General features: G+C 39.3%; 1 pseudogene; it reads left to right on the top strand.

Moving 5' to 3' along the window:
* Window positions 1-416: 416 nt before the first annotated feature.
* LOC129083035 (transcription factor E2-alpha-like) lies at window positions 417-1,381 on the top strand (annotated as a pseudogene).
* The last annotated feature ends 11,434 nt before the right edge of the window (window positions 1,382-12,815 follow it).

The following is a 12,815-nucleotide window of genomic DNA, read 5'->3' as shown; positions in this document are numbered from 1 at the left end:
AGCTGCATGGCCTATGGCTGTGTGGGCTCTACACACAGACTCCAGGAAGGAGCCTGAAATAAACAGCAGCTGGGAACAAGTTAAGCTACCTGGACTATGACTGATTAGCAGCTGCCTGCAGGCTCAAAAGGACTGTACTTTAAGTTGGAGCCGGAACTCTGGACCCTGGCTTTTGTCCTCATCGTGCTGAGAAGGTGGGCTTTGAGACAAGAGTCTTCCCTTCTCCCAGAACATGGAGCATCTGAATATATCCTCTTTCCTTTTGTACCAGCATCTGCCCCATGAGTTTTCCTTTTGATGTGACAGGAAGCCAAACCCCTGCTTTTTGTTCAGTTATAGCAGGGCAGTGCCAAGCAGGGCCATCTCTAGGTCTGAGGTACCCAGCCTGGACCAAGAACCCACTGTTGCAGCGAAGAATGAACCAACCATAGTGGATGGTGCCAAAGGGCATGGAAAAGGGGCTCAGCAATCTCTTGGATTTCAGCATGATGTTCCCCCCTGCAGGTGGTCAATGGGAAGGGCCAGCCCACCTCTCTGGCCAGTGCCCAGTTTGAAGGCTCAGGTCTGGAGGACTGGCCTAGCTTGAGCTCCTGGGAAACCCCAAACCAGAACAGCTTCTCCTTCAATCTAAGCCATACTAATGGCAAAAGTGCTCACTTCAGTGAGTCCCAGAAGAGTCTTTTTTCCTCTACATTTCTGGGACCTGGGCTCAGAGTCAAGGGTGAGTGGAGAGCATGCGTTGCCTTTGGGAGAGACACAGGTGTTGGCACTTTGACTCAGGCTGGTTTCTTTCCCAGAGAGCTGGCCCTCAGCAGCCCTGGACCACTGGCACCACTCAGTAATCAAGGCTGGTTCCAGTATTACCCCTCCTACCCCAGCCATGTACCAAGAGCTTTGGATAGCAGCTTGGGCTACAGTCCAAGAAAGTCCAGCAGATGCTTCCAGGCCTCCCATCCTCTGTGTACCCACCCAGCTCATGTGATGACTATGGCAGGGACACCAACCCATTTGCCAAGCTACAAGCTCCTACCCATTTGCCAAGACCTCCAGCAGTGCCTACTTGAACCCCTTCTACATGGCAGATGGCAACCTGTACCCCTTGGACAAGTTCTGGAGCCCTTCCCCCCAGGCCAGGAGATCTTTCAGCCCATACTGGGTAAGGGACAGTTACCCCAATCCTCTCACCAGGTGGGAACAGCTCCATGGGCAGTGGCAGTGGTGGCAGGTTTGGTAGTCTGCACCAGCATGAGCCCATGTGCCACCAGCAGCACAGCCCAGAGGGATCTTCTGGCTCTTGGCACTGTCCACTTTCTCAGTCCCAATAGCCATCTATGGCAGTACTGCCAGCCACATACCCCATTTGAGAGTAAGGAGTAGTTGACAGCCTCATGGGCTTCTAAAGGACAAGGGCCAGCAGCAAGCACTAAGGACAACCCTCAGAAGGCACTGGCCCCATATTACTAAAGCAATAACTTCTGGTCCAACCTCTTGTCCCCTGTGTGTTCCTCCCATGGCCTGACAGAGACATCACAGTGATACTAAGCAGGAGCCCCTGATGCCTTATTGCTCAGCTATGGCAGGGATCTCCACAGCTTGCAGAACAAGATGGAGGATCACCTAAAGGTGGCCATCCATGTGCATTGCAACCACACCTGGGTTGCAATGTTGAAGTGCAACCACACTTCAAAGTACAGTGGGTGCTGCCTGTCCAGTGGGCATCGGCATTGGGGTTTTCTGGCCCCATCATGCCACTGGATTGGCAGCATGGCACCTGGTTTGGAGGCAGCCATTCAGAGGATGACCAATGGGAAGGGGAAGCATCAGGCACAAACACATGGCCCTCCCCAGCAGCCCAATGCCCTCCTTGGCCTCTCTCATCAGCCCAGCTTCTACACTGGACTTGCTACATGGGTGCCAGCAAGACCAAACTGGAGGAGGAAAATGAAGAAAACATGTAGGTAGACAACAACTGGGAAGAAGAGAAGAAAGGGCATAAAGAACTGAGATAAGTGAACATCTAACATATGGTTTATCCAGGAAAATATTTCATGTGCAACTGAAAAGAATGTATATTCTTCTGCTTTGGGATGAAATGCTCTTAAAATGTCAAATAAATGCATGTGGTCTACTGATAACTCCCTGAGACACTGCTCCACCACAAAGCTCTGTGGGCTCCTGGCAAGTGACAGCAAGCTTTGGTGTACACTGGGACTTTTGCTGCGCAGCCTCAGACCCAGCACTGGCACTAAGTTTGAAGTTGTGTCAACCTCAAAACCACTTGCCCCTACCTAATGACTTACTGAGAACCTACCTATTACAATTTGAATTACACCAGAGGCTCTTTCAGTGATCAAGCCTAACAGGAACCTGACATGTGAGGAAGGTAGACATGGGTCTTGGGGTGTCTTGGACCTGTTGTCGACATGCCCTTGGGCTTGGTTCTGGTGGAAGTTTGGCTGGGTGCACAGCTCAGTCCTTTCTATATAACCTTAGGCTCAGCAGAGGCAGCCACAAACTGGATTGCTTTGTAGCTCAAAACAGGTTCCCCAAGGGCAGTCATAGGCAGCATTTGCTACTTTCCTGCACCCAGCATCCCTTAGAAGAGGGCCCAGAAACAACCCACAGAGGTGAGATTCAAACAATGTCAGAGCTGCACAAGTGCCATATTTAAATGGAGATCTTGGCAAGCTCCAGAAACTGCTGAGGTAAATTCCATTTCATGTGGTCAGCACTGGCACAGCAGCTTACACATTAAGGTCAGGGTTGATCCTCATAGTCAGGCAACCTGAGGGTCAACCTCACACACAGACAGACCAACAGCAATCAAGACTCAATTACAGTAGGAGACTCACATAACCCACAAAAAGGACATTTCTGGAGAACCCAGCTCACATGATCAAGGAGACAGCACCACTGGAACCAACAGGACACCTACTATCTAAGGCCACACTACAAGGCTGGGAGACATCGCAGATCTACCTAGTACACAGAAACAAACACAGAGAGGCAGCCAAAATGTGGAGACAAACAAATATGCCCCAAATGAAACACAAGGGGAAACTTCCAGAAAAAGAACTAAATGAAATGGGGGCAAGCAATCTCTACGAGATATAGATTTCAAAACAACTGTCATAAGGATGCTCAAAGAACTTGGTGAGAACTTTAACACACTAATAACAAGTATAAGAAAAGACATGAAAACCATAAATAGAATCAATCAAAAATGAGAATACAACATCTGATATGAAGAACACTAAAAGGATTAAAAAGTATGTTAGATGAATGAGTGATTTGGAAGACAAGTTCACAGAAAACTTCCAATCAGAAGAGGAAGAAGAAAAAAATTTTAAATATGAATATAGTTTGAGAGACTTTTGGGACAACATGAAGTGTAACAACAGGTGCATCATAGGGGTACCAGAAGGAGAAGGGAAGAGCAAGGAATTGAGACCCTATTTGAATAAATAATAACTCAAAATTTCCCTAACTTGGTGAAGTGAAAAGACACCTGAGTCCAAAAAGTGCAGAGAGTCCCACAGTAAGGCATATCATAATTAAAATGGTAAAGGTTAAAGACAGAGAGAATCTTAGGAGCAGCAAGGGAACTATCATAAGACTGACAGCTGCTTTCAGGCCAGAAGAAATTGGCATGAAATATTCAAAGTGATGAGAAGCAAAGACCTACAACCAAGACTACTTTACCCAGCAAGGCTATTACTTAAAATTGTAGGAGAAATAAAGAGCTTTCCAAACAAAATAAAAGTTAATGGGATTCATTATCACCAAACCAGTATTGTAAGAAATATTAAAAGTTCTTTTTTTAAGAAGAAAAGAGGGACATAGTTATAAAGAATGAAATGATAACCAATACTTACCTATCAACAATTTCTTTAAATGTCAATGGCTTAAATGCTCTAATAAAAAGACATAGAGTAGCTGAATGGATAAGAAAACATGACCCATATATATGCTGTTTACAAGAGACCTACCTCAGAACAAAAGACACACAAATGGAAATGAAAAAAAAAAGCTGGGCTAACAGTACTTATAGCAAACAAAATAGACTTCAAAACAAAGGCAATAATAAGTGACAAAGGACACTACATAATGATAATGGGATCAATCTAATAAAAGATTTAGCCCTTGTAAAGATTATGCACCAAATATTGGAGCACCTAAGTATATAAAGGAAAACGTGATGAACATAAAGGGAGAGATAGACAGTGGCATGAAATCTCATAATAGGAGTCTTTAACATCCCATTGACATCAATGGATAGATATTCCAGACAAAAAATAAACAGGAAAACAGCAGTCATAAGTGATACACTAGATTAGATAGATTTAATTGATATCTTCAGAATATTTCACCATCTAAGCACCATAATATATATTCCTTCAAAGTGCACATAGAACATTTCCTTAGATAGACCACGTTAAGGACACAAAAGAAGTCTAAATAAATTTCAGAGATTGAAGTCCTGTCAAACACCTTCTCTGATCATAATGGTATGAAACTAGAAATCAATCGCAAGAAAAATACGAAAGAACACACAAACACATGAAGGCTAAATAGCATATTACTAAACAATGAATGGGTTAACAATGAGATAAAGGAAGAAATCAAATCATACCTTGAAACAAATGAAAAGGGGAACGCAGCAAACCAAAATTTATGGGACACAGCAAAAGCAGTCCTAAGAGGGTAATTTACAGCATTAGAAGCCTATGTCAAGAAACCAGAAAAACTTAAATAAATAGTCTAATCTTACACTTCAAAAAAGTAGAAAAAACAACAAATGAAGTCCAAAGTGAGTAAAAAAGAAGAGAATAAGAATCAGAGTAGAAATAAACAAAAAACAGAGTCTTAAAAAAATAGTATAAAAGATCAATGAAAGCAAGAGCTGGTTCTTTTTTTTTTTTTTTAATATGTGGATAAAGAATACCAAAAAGTCATTTAAAGCTTTTAAAAAAAAAAAATAGAAATAGGCAAGAAATATACTAAAACAGGTTTAGTTTCAACAAATAGTAAAGGAACAATTAAAATAACATCATTGTCACAATCAGAATAATGAGCGTTAAAAATATTGGTAATATCAAGTATTGGGAACTCTGAAAGGAACTGGGTATTGATAGAAACTTTTTCTTCATCTTAAAGCAGTCCCTTTAGCATATCTTGCAGTGCTTGTTTGGTGGAGGTATATTCTTTTAGCCTTCTTTTGTCTGGGAAACTCCTTATTTCACCTTCCATTTTAACTGAGAGCCTTGCTGGGTAGAGCAGTCTTGGTTGCAGGCCTTTGCTTTCATGACATGGAATATTTCTTGCCATTCCCTTCTGGCTTGCAGTGTTTCTGTTGAGAAGTCAGCTGCTAGCCATACTGGGGATCCCTTATATGTTATTACCTCTTAAGAGATAAACAAGATTGATGAACTTTAGCCAGATTCACCAAGAAAAAAAGAGAGAGGACACATAAATAAAATCAGAAATGAAAGAGACATAAAAACTGACACCAGAGAAATACAAAGAATTATTTTTAAAATATTACAAACAACTGTATGCCAACAATGGATGAACTACTAGATATACACACTCTCCAAAAACTGAATCAAGAAGAAATAGAAAATCTAAACAGACATGTTACAGCTAATGAAATTGAACCAGTAATCAAAAAACTTCCAACAAGCAAAAATCCTGGACCAGATATCTGTCTCCACAGGTGATTTTCACCAAACAATGACTATCCTTCTCAAAGTAATTTAAAAAAAAATCAAGAGGGAAGACTTCTAAGCTCATTTTACAAAGTTACCATTATCCTAATTCCAAAAGCACATAATGACACTGCAAAGAAAGAAAATTGTAGGCCAATAACCCTGGTGAACATAAATGCAAAATCCTAATCAAAATATTAGCAAACTTAATCCAGCAATACATTAAAAAGGTCATATTTCTAAATCACATGGTATTTATTTCTGTAATGCAAGTTTGGTACCATATCTGCAAGTCAATTAACATAATACACCACATAAAACAAAATGAAGAATAAAAATTCTATGATCATGGCTACCATCTCTCTCCTGTTCACACTTTCTATCTGTTATCAAAAGTGTACTTTCACCTTTTGCTTGAATAAATCTTGTTGCTGTCACTTAAACATCTCCTATGTGCATGTCCCTGAATTTTTTCCTGTGACATCTCAGAAGAACCTACTTTGTCCAGTAACAGATTTTGGTGACCACAAAGGGACCAGGAGGAGCCATGGTTTTGGAGAATCCAAGAGAGGGAGTCCAAGAGCACACCTATGCCCTTGAAGACTTAAAGTTTCTCCTTAAGATGAGAAAGCCCAGAATCCAAAACCAGTAGAATCAAAGATAAGTGATAGTTGTAAATTTTTTGTCTCAGATATTTCTTTACTTTCTCATACTCAGAAATTCTAGCAATTTTAGCCATTTCTCTGGTAAGGGAGGTAAGCCCACCCGGTCTGAACTGACTGGAGCAACAACTCCCTATAACCTATTTAGCTCCAATCACCATGGCCCGCCTTGACTATATGTTTCCCCCTGCTCTCCCCCGATTCAAGGTATCACCAATAAATCCCTTAGCTCCACTACAAAAGGAACCTTGGCTTTTCTTAATAACACTGTTTACAATCATTCTTGCTGGATCTGCACTTAGCCCCAGATCCCCAAGGCCTCCCGAACACCTACATTTGTATTGGCTACTCAAACCACATACCTTTCTTTTACATGTCCAGTGTTTGCCGACCTAGCTTGTTTGACCAGCCTTACAAGTGTGCTAAGCTCTCCCATCAACTGGTAACAACTGAATTAGATAAATTACTCTACCCCACTTACATATCCCTAACAGGTCCTATCTTCCTTAGAATCCAGATTCCCATGAACACCATTTCCCAATATGTGTAAAGTCAAATGAAACCCTTTAGGACCCAGCCTAGGAAGTATTAAGAAAAACCTGTGTTCTTGACCTTAAACAGATCCAGATCCACCCTTCATCCTCTGTTTAAAAAAAAAAATGGCTGAATTTTCTTTGATACTAAGAAAACTATCCTGACCAGCCCTAGAAAATTAAGGCTCTTCAGACCCAAAAAGAATGCTCCTGATTTTGTCACAACTTTCCAATTTTGTTTTGGACAACATACTTGGAGCAATACTCTCTTTTATGACTACACCTACACAGTAAGCACAAGACTTTCCCTTAATGACAGTAATCACCCTTTTTACACATTCTTTTGGCAACCCTCTTAAAATACATTATTCTGGGAACTATCAGGAGAAAGTAAACAACCCACCACCTGACAATGAGTGTCCTCCTGCTATGGCACTAGGGTCCACAAAATGCACAGCAAAGGGAAGTAATGGAGGAATTGCCCAAGTTGGATCAAATGAAGTAATTGACATCTTTACCCTAACTTACAACCTAGTCTACAACCCAAGATGGGAATTTTCTTTCTATGTGGTAATACTACTTACCTATCATTCCCACCTGGGTGGAAAGGGCTTTGCACCTTAACCCATCTTCTTCCAGATATATCTCTTTTAGATCAGCATTACTGACATAGCTCTTCAGAAGCAAGTGATCACCTTCTGCTTTTGGCTGCTCTTGGAGTCACTTCTGCAGTGGGGACAGGAATAGGTGACTTAATTAACTCCCAACTAGTCTCTGAGAGATGGTCTAAGGACCTTGGATAATTTTTCAAAGATGTAACTAAAACTTTAGACACCCTTAACTCTCAACTTAATTCCCTAGCAGGAGTAGTACTCCAAAACGGACAGCCTCCTCTGCCCAAGTAAGAATGTGTGCCCTAGTCCAGGAAAAATGCTGTTTCTAGGTAAACCAACCTGTAATCATAGAGGAAGACATTTAAAAAATTTCAAAGACAAGACCAAGCCACTCCAAGAGGATGGTCAAATATTGCATATCCCTACCCATATAGTCAATTAACTCCTCCAATTTTTAGGACCATTTCCTATGAGTATATTATTCCTAATCTTTGAGCCTTGCATTCTTAACATTCATGTACAATTAGTATCCTCCCATCTAGAAGCTGTCAATCTATGGATGTCCCTACAAGAAGGATACCAACTTGTTTAACAGTGTCATTTTCTAGATACTACATATGCTGTCTTCCAAGGAGAGCAACAAATTAACCCCAACTCTTCACCTAAATATCAACATCCTTCCCCCCTCCCCATAAAGGTTACCCTCCTCTTTTGGCTTCCTTCTTCCTTTGTCAGACAGCAAGAATCTCTTGGCCCAGGGATAGGCAGGAGCTACAGCCCTTGACAGCAAGCAGAAGCTACAGAAGATGAGACCTCCATCCATTTACCATTGTAAAATTTCAAAAGCCCAGAATTATTGAAGGAATAAATGTTAGAGTAGGCAGTTAGATATTAACAATAGAGGAGGGAGTGAACAGAACAAATCAGGTAACTAGACAGGTAAATAGCTTTTGCAGTCACCCCAGGGAGTAACCACATTGTTTTGCCAACCTAACAGGTTGGGAAGAAAAAAGAGATGACAAACAACCTGAAACAAGGGAGGGGATAGAGAAAGGAGTAGAGGGAATTTCTTTTACTAGCGCATGGACAATAGAAGCCAAAATGGTCAACCAGAACTATAACCATAAAAAAGGGAAAGCACAACCACAAGCCTGGAAAATCCAGGACGAGATTAAATGGTTTGAAAGAGTTGCTCTTTCACAACCCAAAGAAATAGAAGAAAGTTCACACAAAGACCTCAGGGCAGCTGCTCTCTCTCTCTAGCCTGCATATTTTTTTTCCTCTCTCTCTCTCCTCTCTTTCTCTCTCTCCCCCCTCAAGAGTATAATTTTAATTTTTTTCTTTAATAAACCTTGCCACTGTACCTCAAAAAAATGTATCAATAGATACAGAAAAAGCTTTTGACAAAATCAGCACCCATTTATAATAAAAACTCTCAGCAAAATGAGAATAAAGGGAACAAACATATTTCAACATATTTCAATAAAGGCCACATATGACAAACCCTAATATTATACTCAATGAGGAAAACCTAAAAGCATTTCCCTTATGATCAGGAACAAGACAAGTATGGCCACTTTCACCACTCTCACTCAACATAGTACTGGAAGTCCTAGCCACAGCAATCAGACAGAAGAATAGGAAAGAGGAAGTAAAAGGCATCCAAATTAGAAAGGAAGAAGTATATATGTCATTATTTGCAGATAACATGATACTGTATATAAAGAACTGTAAAAATTTCACCAAAAAACTACTAGAACTAATTAATAAATACAGTAAAGTAGCAGACAATGAAATAAATATCCAGAAATTGGTTGCATTTTTATATGCCAATGACCCACCAGAAATTTTTTAAAAATCCCATTTCCAATTGTATCTAAAATAAAATAAAATAAAATAAAATAAAATAAAATAAAATATCTATGCTACAGTATGGATGGACCTAGAGACTATTATGCTAAGTGAAATAAGCCAGTCAGGGAAAGACAAATACCATATGATCTCACTTATATGTAGAATCTAACAAACAAAATAAATAATGAATAAAATAGAAACAAACTCATAGATAGATTGAACAGACTGACAGCTTTTGGAAGGGAGGGGGATTTTGGAGGGAAGTATTTGGTAAGAGTGAAAGGATTAGCCAAAGAACATATATACAAGACCCCTGGACACAGATAACGGGGTGGGGATTACCTGAGGGAGGGAGCCCGGGTAAAGGTGGGCAAAGGGGGAAAGTTAGGGAAGATTATAATAGCATAAACAATAAAATATAATTTTTTATAAAGTAGCTTATCCCAGATTCCAGTTAAGACAAGGCAAAAGAAATGTAATGGCAGTTTGAGAGCAAACTATTGTGGCCATCAAAACTCCTGAGATTCAAAAACAATGTCAAGCATTTTTAGAAATGACAAGGTTTTGCAGCATATGGATTCCCAGTTTTGGCCTTGTAGCAAAACCACTTTATGATACCTTTTTTGTTTTTAAGATTTTTTTCTCTTTTTTTATTGTTGTTCAAATGCAGTTGTCCACATTTTCCCCCCATTACTCTCACCTGCCCTACCTCTGCCCCCACCTCCCACATTCAATACTCCCACCACTATTGTCTTTGTCCATGGGTCCTTTACATGTTCCTTGATGAAACTTCCCCTTCCTTTCCCCATGAACCCCCTCCTCCATCCCCTCTGGTAACTGTAGTTTGTTATTTATTTCCAGGTTTCTGGTTCTATTTTAATCATTTGTTTCTTTTGTTGATTATATGTGAAATTCCAGTTCCATCAATGCTGTTGTGAAATGTAGTTCTTTCTTTCTTTCTGCTGCATAATATTCCATTGTGTAAATGTACCAAAGTTTTTGATGCACTCATTTACTGATGAGTACTTAAGCTGTTTCCAGCATTTGGTTATTGTAAATTGAGCTGCTATGAACATTGGGGTGCATAGATTCTTTTGGTGTTTCAGGATTCTTAGGGTATACTCCCAGCAGTGGAATTTTGACCCAGCAGCTGGGTCAAAAGGCAGTTCCATTTTTAGTTTTTTGAGAAAATTCCATACAGTTTTCCACAGTGACTTGATTCACCAGTCTGCATTCCCACCAACAATGTACTAGGGTTCCCTTTTCTCCACAACCTCACCGGCACTTGTTGTTTATTGATTTACTATGGATGGCCATTCTGACTGGTATGAAGGGGTATCTCATTATGATTTTAATTTGCATCTCCATGATGGTTACCATCTTTTTAGATGTCTCTGGGCACTCTGCATGTCCTCCTTGGAGAAGTGTCTGTTCAGGTCCTTTGCCCATTTTTTAATCGGATTGTTTGTCTCCCTGGTGTGGAGTCATGTGAGTTCTTTATATATTCTGGAGATCAAACCCTTGTCTGAGGTATCAGTAGCAAATATATTTTCCCATATGGTTGGTTCCCTATTCATCCTGCTGATGTTTTCTTTAGCCATGCAGAAGATTTTAATTTGATGTAGTCCCATTTGTTTATTCTTTCCTTTATATCCCTTGCCCTAGGAGACATATCGGTGAAAATATTCCTACATGAGATATCTGCAACATTCTTGCTTATGTTCTCCTCTAGGACATTTATGGTATCATGACTTTTTTCAAGCCTTTTATCCATTTTGAGTCTATTCTGGTATATGGTGTAAGTTGGTGGTCTAGTTTCATTTTTTATTTTTATTTTTGCATGTACCAGTCCAGTTCTCCCAACACCACTTTTTAAAGAGAATGTCTTTAATCCACCATATGCTCATAGTGTCTTCATCATATATTGACCAGGGATACATGAGTTTATACTGGGCCCTCAATTCTGTTCAATTGATCTATGTGTCTGTTCTTATGTCAGTAACAGATTGTTATGATTACAGAGGCCTTGTAGTAGTTTAATATAAAGTATTTTGATCCCTCCAACTTTCTTCTTTTTCAAGATTGCTGAGGCTATTTGGGGTCTTATTTGGTTCCATATAAATATTTGAAATGTTTGTTGTGTAAAATATGCCATTTATATTTATAGAGGAATTGCCTTGTATAGACATTCTAATGACATTAATTATACCAATTCATGAACACAGTATATGAATTTACTTATTTGTATCTTCCTCAATTTCTTTAGTATTCTACACTTTTGTGAGTACAGGTCTTTTACCACTTTGGTTAAGTTTATTCCTGGGCACTTTATTTTTTGGTATAGTAAATGGGATTTTTTCTTAGCTTCTCTTTCTTATAGTTCATTATTGCTGTAGGAAAATGCCATCAATTTCTGAATATTGATTTTGTATCCAAATTTTTTGCCAAATTCTCTTATTATGTAGATAGATTTTTGGTGGAGTCTATAGGGTTATCTATGTACACTCTCATGTCATCGGCAAATAATGACAGTTCTGCTTCCTCTTTCCTATTTACATGTCCTTTATTTCTTGTCTGATTGCTGGGGCTATAATATTCAGCACTATGTTGAATAAGAGTGCAAAAGCAGACACTCTTGCCTTGTTCCTGATTTGAAGGGAAATACTTTTAGTTTTTGTCCACTGAGTATGATGCTGGCAATAGGTTTTTTGTATGTAGCCTTTATTATGTTCAGGTATGCAGCCTCTTTCCTGAGTGGTTTTCTTTTTTTTTAATCACAAATGGGTGTTGGATTTTATCAAATGCTTTTTCAGCATCTATTAATATGATCATGTGATTTTTGTCCTTTATTTTGTTTATGTGATGTATTACATTTATTAATTTGTGGATATTGAACCATCATTTCATCCCTGGAATAAATCCCACTTGATCATGGTTTATAATCTTTTTAGTGTCTGCTGTATCCAGTTTGCTAATATTTTGTTGAGGATTTTATCAACTATATTCAACAGAGATATTGGCCTGTAATTTTCTTTCTTTGTTGTGTCTTTACCTGGTTTTGGAATTACGATAATACTGGCCTCATAAGAAAAGAATTTGGAAGTCTTCACTCTTCTTGAATTTTTTTTGGAATAGTTTGAAGATAGGTGTTAATTCTTCTTTGAATGTTTGGTAAAATTCACCTGTGAAGACTCTGTTCCAGGTCTTTTCAGTGTCAGTAGCTTGATTACTGCAATTTTCATATTTGTTATTGGTCTATTCAAGTTTTATGCTTCTTCCTGATTCAGTTTTGGAGGATTTTGTTTCTAGGTATTTATCCATTTCACCCAGACTGTTCATGTCCTGCCATACAGTTGCTCATAGTAAATCCTTTGTTTCTGTGGTATCAATTGTTACTTCTCTTTCATTTTTTATTTGTGTCCTTTTTTTTTTTCCTTCATGAGT

Source organism: Pteronotus mesoamericanus, unplaced genomic scaffold, assembly GCF_021234165.1.
Source record: "Pteronotus mesoamericanus isolate MK-2021 breed Mesoamerican mustached bat unplaced genomic scaffold, CSHL_Meso_final scaffold_165, whole genome shotgun sequence".
Classification (NCBI taxonomy): Eukaryota; Metazoa; Chordata; class Mammalia; order Chiroptera; family Mormoopidae; genus Pteronotus; species Pteronotus mesoamericanus.
The sequence above is the reverse complement of the archived record's forward strand: the minus strand, read 5'-3'. Positions and strand labels throughout refer to the sequence as shown.